This window comes from Bubalus kerabau, chromosome 6, assembly GCF_029407905.1.
Source record: "Bubalus kerabau isolate K-KA32 ecotype Philippines breed swamp buffalo chromosome 6, PCC_UOA_SB_1v2, whole genome shotgun sequence".
Lineage (NCBI taxonomy): Eukaryota > Metazoa > Chordata > Mammalia > Artiodactyla > Bovidae > Bubalus > Bubalus kerabau.
The window spans coordinates 48,355,836-48,363,857 of NC_073629.1; the positions used below are offsets into that span (position 1 = coordinate 48,355,836).

General features: G+C 38.3%; 1 long non-coding RNA gene across 1 annotated transcript in view; it reads left to right on the forward strand.

The window, feature by feature from the left end:
• LOC129655092 (uncharacterized) overlaps positions 1-7,318 on the forward strand; it is a 76,076-nt gene extending 68,758 nt beyond the window's left edge. The window contains exons 4-5 of the long non-coding RNA XR_008715759.1: positions 6,130-6,216; positions 6,302-7,318. This is a non-coding gene — a long non-coding RNA (uncharacterized LOC129655092). The remainder of the gene's footprint in view (positions 1-6,129; positions 6,217-6,301) is intronic.
• Positions 7,319-8,022: the final 704 nt, after the last annotated feature.

An 8,022-nucleotide genomic window follows, 5' to 3' on the forward strand; every position in this document is an offset into this window, starting at 1 on the left:
CCAATCCCTCCCAGCATCAGAGTCTTTTCCAATGAGTCAACTCTTTGCATGAGGTGGCCAAAGTACTGGAGTTTCAGCTTTAGCATCATTCCTTCCAAAGGAATCCCAGGGCTGATCTCTTTCAGAATGGACTGGTTGGATCTCCTTGCAGTCCAAGGGACTCTCAAGAGTCTTCTCCAACACCACAGTTCAAAAGCATCAATTCTTTGGTGCTCAGCTTTCTTCACAGTCCAACTCTTACATCCATACATGACCACTGGAAAGACCATAGCCTTGACTAGACGGACGTTTGTTGGCAAAGTAATGTCTCTGCTTTTCAATATGCTATCTAGGTTGGTTATACCTTTTCTTCCAAGGAGTAAGTGCTTTTCTTTTTCTTTTTTTTTTATATTTTATTTTTTTAACTTTACAATATTGTATTGGTTTTGCCATATATCAACATGCATCTGCCACAGGTATACATGTGTTCCCCATCCTGAAGCCTCCTCCCTCCTCACCCCCCATTCTGTCTTTTAATTTCATGGCTGCAGTCACCATCTGCAGTGATTTTGGAGTCCAAAAAAATAAAGTCTGACACTTCTTCCACTGTTCCCCCATCTATTTCCCATGAAAACTTGCTTGCTCCAAAATAGCCTGGTGGTGGGCTGGTTCAAGAAAGACCAAGTCTTAGAGGATTGGAACTTTCAGTCCTATCTCCCTGACTTCTGGGAAGAGGAGAAAGACTGGAGGTTAAATTAATCCCCAAAGGCAATAATGGAATCAAGTATATCTATATAATGAAATCTCCATAAAATCCTAAAAGAATGGGATTCAAGACTTTTCAGGTTGGTGAATATATTCAAATGCAGGAAGAACAACTTGCCCAAAGAGCATAGCATAGAAGCTCTGTGCCCTTTCCCCACATCTTTTCCTAGGCATCCCTTCCATTTGGCTATTTCTGAATTATAACCTTTCTTAATAAGCTGGCAATTGTGAAAGGAAAATAAAAATGGAACCAGTATTGCTAAGAAAGACCTCTAAAATGGATATGGGAGGCCATTAATGAAGCGTGTCTTGTACACACCTCAATCTGAATGGAATCTTACCTTTTGACCTGAGAACTGTATTAAGATACCGAGATTTAAATCTGGACTTAAGAGTAGTGAGGAAATTCTTTAGGCTATAAGCCTAAGCAGCCTGTTTCAACCAGATAGACAATCACTGGCAAATCAATATTGTCCCAGTTAATAATCAAATGGTAATCTTGGCCTCATTTATCTCCTTGTGTATACTGATTTAATGTGTACCTTTCTCTCTGGAACAAAGAGGTAAATGAGGGGACGAAGGAGGGCAAAAAAGTGAAGTTTAGGAAGATCTGGACAGATTACTTGGAAATAATAAAATCTAATACTTATTTTTGAAACACTTATGTAGTACATCTGTGTTCTATTAATATAAAGCAATATTTTCAATGCTTTATAAGTATTATTTCATGTAATCTTCATAACAACTCAATGGGTAAATAATAATTCCCTTTTTAAGATGAGAAAACTGAGGTACAGAATGATTATTAATAACTTGTCCCCTTCACAAAATAAGGCAAAACCAGATTTTTGAAGATTGTAAACCCTACCCTCATCCTGTGAATTTCTTAGAAAGATGGAAGAAAAATGGGGGAATATGAGTGAAATAGAGTAGCAGTTGCAAAGTGATGAGCAGTAAAGAGAACCTGGCACCCTGATTTTGTTTATTAGTCAATAAAATCCTAAGGGAATTGATCACCTTTGGATGTGTCATGAATTTCAATTTGTTGAGTCTTCATAACTCTTTGATGCATTGATCTGTCACTTAACATATTTAGATTGCTTGTCTGGCCTCTGAAAGTGTTTGGGTTTTGTAAAAAGAAAAGAAAATAAAAGGTTGGAATATGAGAGCAATGGAAATAAGAGAAATAAGAGAGTCCAAAAAAATGAGAAAAGAAGAAGGAAGTATGAAAAAGCACATAGATGAGAAGTGGATGATAAAGAAGCAGGCCTGAGCAAAAGGGCCAACCACATATTTCCACTAATAAATTGTTACAGTAAAAAAGAATGAAGTACATTTTCATAGTTTTCATTTTAAAAAAGAATAGAAAAAGTGGAGAAGTAACAAAAAAACTCAACTCTGTACTCTTCTCTACCCACGCAGTTTAGAATAGCTCTACAGCATCACCGACTCGATGGACGTGAGTCTGAGTGAACTCCAGGAGTTGGTGATGGACAGGGAGGCCTGGTGTGCTGCGATTCATGGGGTCGCAAAGAGTCGGACATGACTGAGCTACTGAACTGAACTGAACTGAACAGATACTATAGATGAGTTTCCAGCAATACAAATGACTCCCTCCAACCTTTATCCAACCCTCTCTGGGACTCTTATTCAGACTTTAAACCAATTGAGTCCTTTTGTATTTTGGACCAACCTACAGTCATCTGGAAAGGATTTTCTGAGCCACAATTAGTAATTCATTGATCTGATATAAAATCTTCTTCCAAATGAAATAGAAGATAGTCTTTTCACCTGCTAGAGCACATCTTTTTGTAAGTGGCAAGCAGCTCTACATATAAGGCTCATCAGACCTAAGGAAGAGAAATAAAAATAAGTTAGAAAGAAGATTAAAAATTCCTAGCACTTTAGGCTCCATATCCACATTTAAACATGAAGAAAATCCTAGTCTTGGACATACACATATTTGGCATGAAAACTTGGATTGCTTCTTTTACTGATGTTTGCTCAGTCTTTCAAAATGACAAATATGAGAAAGCCTTGGTAAATGAGTTTATTTTGGAGATTTGTTAAGAGCCTGTTCACTGATGGAACAGCATACAGAAAAAAATCTAAAATCATGAACACTCACACCAAAAATTAACAACTCTCAGCGCTGACACCCTTAGCATACTGCTTAAGAAAAGGCAAGTGTTTTCACCGTTCTCTCAGGCTAGACAAAGCAGGAATCAGCTACAGAAATAAGGAGATAGGCAGCATGCATACAAGTGACCCTTCCTTGGGTTTATTAGGAGAGATGGGCAAAAGGCTCTTTGGAAAGCCCAGCTGTGAAAATTCAAATCTTAGCTAAATCAAGGCTTTTCTGCTGTCTAAACTTTAGCACAATTTTTTGATTTCTTCAATATCTTCTGTAGAATTAGAATGACAGGATATTATAGGGTATTGTGCTAGGTCACTATGAAAATATTATTAACAGAGAAAATAATTGTAACAATCTTACCCCATATGGTTACCTTGAAAATAAACACTGACCATGATGGTTGCAAACAATATTTTAACTCATTGTATTATTCTTTAATAGGGTTGTTTTCTACCTCCTGCATGTGTGTTAAGTTGCAATACTGTGGACTGTAGCTCCCCATTAAAAACCAAAGAAGCTCGATTTTGTATGAAGAGTATATAGATCTCACTCTTTCCTAAAACTTTCCAATTTCACTCTTCCTATTAATATGATGATAATCTTCCCAAGAAACAATTCACTTAAAATTTTTTTTTAATATTTAGAGCAATTTCAGGTTTTTAGCAAAATTAAATATAAAGTACAGTGAGTTTCTATAGCTCCTTCTCTCCACACACACCCGGCCTCCCTCACTATCAATATTTGGAACCAGTGGACAACATTCGTTACAATCAACAAACATACATTGATACATCATTATCACCCAGAGTCCATAGTTTACATTAGAGTTCGCTCTTGGTGCTGTAATTTCTATGATTTTGAGAAACGTATAATGACATGTTGGGCTTCCAAAGTGGGGGATATGTTTATGAGAGCCATTGGTCTATAGTTTCAGCTTCTTATAATATCATTGACTGGTTTTGGTATTAGAGTAATTCTGGCCTCATAGAATGAGTTATGAAATATTCCCTCTGTTTCTATCTTCTAAAAGAATTTTTGAAAATCAATACAATTTCTTTCTTAAATATTTGGTAGAATTCATCAGTGAAGCCATTTGGCCCTGGTGATTTCTGCTTTGAAAGATTATTAATTATTGATTCAATTTCAGTTCAGTTCAGTTCAGTTGCTTAGTCGTGTCCAAGTCTTTGCGACCCCATGAATCACAGCATGCCAGGCCTCTCTGTCCATCACCAACTCCCGGAGTTCACTCAGACTCACATCCCTTGAGTCAGTGATGCCATCCAGACATTTCATCCTCTGTCGTCCCCTTCTCCTCCTGCCCCAATCCCTCCCAGCATCAGAGTCTTTTCCAATGAGTCAACTCTTCACATGAGGTGGCCAAAGTACTGGAGTCTCAGCTTTAGCATCATTCCTTCCAAAGAAATCCCAGGGCTGATCACCTTCAGAATGGACTGGTTGGATCTCCTTGCAGTCCATAGGACTCAGAAGAGTCTTCTCCAGTTCCACAGTTCAAAAGCATCAGTTGTTTGGCGCTCAGCCTTCTTCACAGTCGAACTCTCACATCCATACATGACCACAGGAAAAACCATAGCCTTGACTAGACGAACTTTGTTGGCAAAGTAATGTCTTTGCTTTCCAATATGCTATCTAGGTTGGACATAACTTTCCTTCCAAGAAGTAAGCATTTTTTAATTTCATGGCTGAAGTCACCATCTGCAGTGATTTTGGAGCCCAAAAAAATAAAGTCTGACACTGTTTCTACTGTTTCCCCATCTATTTCCCATGAGGTGATGGGGCCGGATGCCATGATCTTCATTAGATATTTAATTTTAAAATATTTTTTATTTAATTCTTTTGTTTAATTGTTTTTCCCTTACTGTGTAAGATTTGCACATTGTGTCTTTCAAAAAATTGGTCCATTTCCCCCAAGCTATCAAATCTGTGGGCTTAGGTTTGTATTCTTTACCATCTTTTTAATGTTCATTAGATTCATAATGAACATTACAAATGATGTCCTCTGTTTCATTTCTGATGTTAGAAATTTGCGTCTTCTTTTTTTCTCTTCTTAGAAAGCCTGGTTAAAAACTTACCAGTCTTACTATTTTTTTCAAATATCAGCCTTTGATTTGGTAGCTTTTCTCCATTAATTTCCTGTTTTCAATTTCATTGATTTCTAGTCTAATTTTATTTCTTTTCTTCTGTTTACCTTAGATTAAATTTGCTTATTTTTGTAGTTTCCTGAAATGGAAACTTGATTATTGTTTTTAAATTTTTCTTCTTTTCTAATACATTTATTCAATGCTATAAATTTAGATCAAAGCATTACTTTTTATGCATCCCACAAATTTTGATAAGTTGTGTTTTAATTTGCTTCAAAATATTTTTTAAATTTCTCCTGAGATTTCTGCTTTGATTCCTGTGTGATTTAGGAGTGTGTTGTTTTGATGAGTTTCCAATTATCTTTCTGTTATTGATTTCTGCTTTAATTCTATTATAATATGAAGACAGATTGCTCTACTTTTCAGTGTACTATATATTTGCCTTGCCTCTCCATTCTTGAATGCCTAAACATCTTTTTCATCATTTTCACTTCTATTTTCAGTCTTGTGTCATATTCTAGAGGAAGACATTCTTGGTTCCAGGTCTTCCCATTCAGTCACTCCTCTGTTGTCCCATTTTATGCTTCACATTTTTTTTCAGAGTGGCTATTAACAATAACTATGCCTCGAATCATGTGTCCTGAAATATTACAAATCTATATGGGGGAAAAAAACTGCTCTAAGATAATTAGCACTTCAAATGAAGCCAGCCTGTGGAATCCACCCACTGTAGAGAACTCTGACCTAGCCACTTAACAGATAGTACATTTCTGTATATGTGCAAAATTTGGCTAAAAGTCTGAGATTCCATCTCATAGATTAGAAGGGCATAGGATGCTCAGCTGTACCAAGTATCTTTGGGAAACAACTCAAATTTTACAACCTAGGAGATATTCAGATCAGATATAAGAAAGTTATTTTCTTTTGTCAAAGGCCTATTCCTAGAGAAGAGTGAACACAGACGTCATCTCTCAAACTTTATCTCATTTTTTATGGGATGTTTACTTCTCCCTTTCCAAACTGACTGCTTTTTCAGTGTCTTACTCTTTCTAATATTTCCTGAAAATTTTGCAATATAGTTAATATTTCATTAAGTGAGTCAGTAAATAATCCTCTCTATGCTCTCTCCTTTTTTTTTTTTTTCTGTAGTGGTGGTATAGTCGCCAAGTCATGTGCTACTCTTGTGACCCCATGAACAATCGTCTGCCAGGCTCCTTTGTCCATGGGATTTCCCAGGTAAAAATTCTGGAGTGTGTTGCCATTTCCTTCTCCAGGGCATCTTCCCAACCCAGGGATTTAACCCATGTCTCCTGCATTGCAGGTGGTCTCCTGCATTACTGATTCTTTACCGACTGTGCCACCAGGTAATAAGGCCTACATATAACTGTGCTGTGCTTAGTTGCAGTCCTGTCTGACTCTTTGTGACACCATGGACGGTAGTCCTCCAGGCTCCTCTGTTCATGGGGATTCTCCAGGCAAGAGTACTGGAATGGGTTGCCATGCCCCCTCCAGGGGATCTTCCCAACCCAGAGATCGAACGCAGGTCTTTCACATTGCAGGCAGATTCTTTACCATCTGAGCCACCAGGGAAGCCTGGTTTAATATTGAATTTACAGTAAACTCCATTCTGTACTTATTTCTCTGGATCCAAGTTTCTTGGCAAGAATGTCCATGAAGTCCTGATTGAAGATAAATTGTATCGTATATATATAATGTGTACAATATCACAGAAAATTTATTTTAGCTTAATAAAGTCTCCTTTTAATTTTTATTAAAATTCACAAAATTCATTCATAATATTTATTCACCATACTCTCATATGAGGCACATCCTTAATGCTTTAAACTAAAATTATTATCAGAATTTTCACTCACACCCCCTTTTTTTTCCCCTCTCTCTCTTTTCCTTGTGAACCTTTGCATGCTTCTGTCTTTTAGTGATCCTCACATATCAGGCTGTGCACTGACATTTTTTTTCATGTTACCTCCCGAGAGGATCTCATCCACACTCATGGTTTTAACCACAGCCGTATGTTGATGGCACCCCGCATGTTCAGGGTTGACCTTTTTATAATTCAATTCAATCTCACATTCAAAGGACCACTTAACAAAGTTACCTCAGAATAACAGGGAAACTATGTTGTTGTTCATTCGCTAGGAAAGGTTTGTGTGCATGCGCTCAGTCGTGTATGTGCTCAGGTCCTGTTCAACTCTTTGCAACTCCATGGACGGTGGCCTGCCAGGCCCTCTGTGCATGAGATTACCCAGGCAAGAATGGAGTGTGTTGCCATTTCCTCCTCCAGCAGATCTTCCCCAACTAGGTGTGGAAACCACATCTCTTACATCTCCTGCATTGGGAGGCAGGTTCTTTATTACTAGCCCACCTGGGAAGCCTGTTCAGTTGCTAGTTCAGTTCAGTTCAGTCACCCAGTCATCTCTGACTCTTTGCGACCCCATGGACTGCAGCATGCCAGGCTTCCCTGTCCTTCACTGTCTCCTGGAGTTTCCTCAAATTCATGTTCATTGAGTCAGTAAGGCTATCTAACCATCTCATCCTCTGCTTCTCGCTTTTTCTTTTGCCTTCAATCTTTCCCAGCATCAGGATCTTTTCCAATGTGTTAGTTCTTTGCATCAAGAGCCCAAAGTATTGGAGCTTCAGCTTCAGCATCAATCCTTCCGATTAATATTCAGAGTTGATTTCCTTTAGGATTGATTGGTTTAATCTCGTTGCTGTCCAAAGGACTCTCAAGAGTCGTCTCCAGCACCACAGTTCAAAAGCATCAATTCTTTGGTGCTTAGCCTTCTTTATGGTTCAACTCTCATGTCTCTGGGCTTCCCTGGTGGTACAGATGGTAAAGAATCTGCCTGCAATGAGGGAGACCTGGGTTCTACCCCTGGGTTGGGAAGATCCCCTTGAGAAGGGAACAGCTACCCACTCCAGTACTCTGGCCTAGAAAATTCCATGGACAGAGAAGCCTGGTATGCTATAGTCCATGGGATCGTAAAGAGTCGGACATGACTGAGAGACTTTCACTTTCACTTT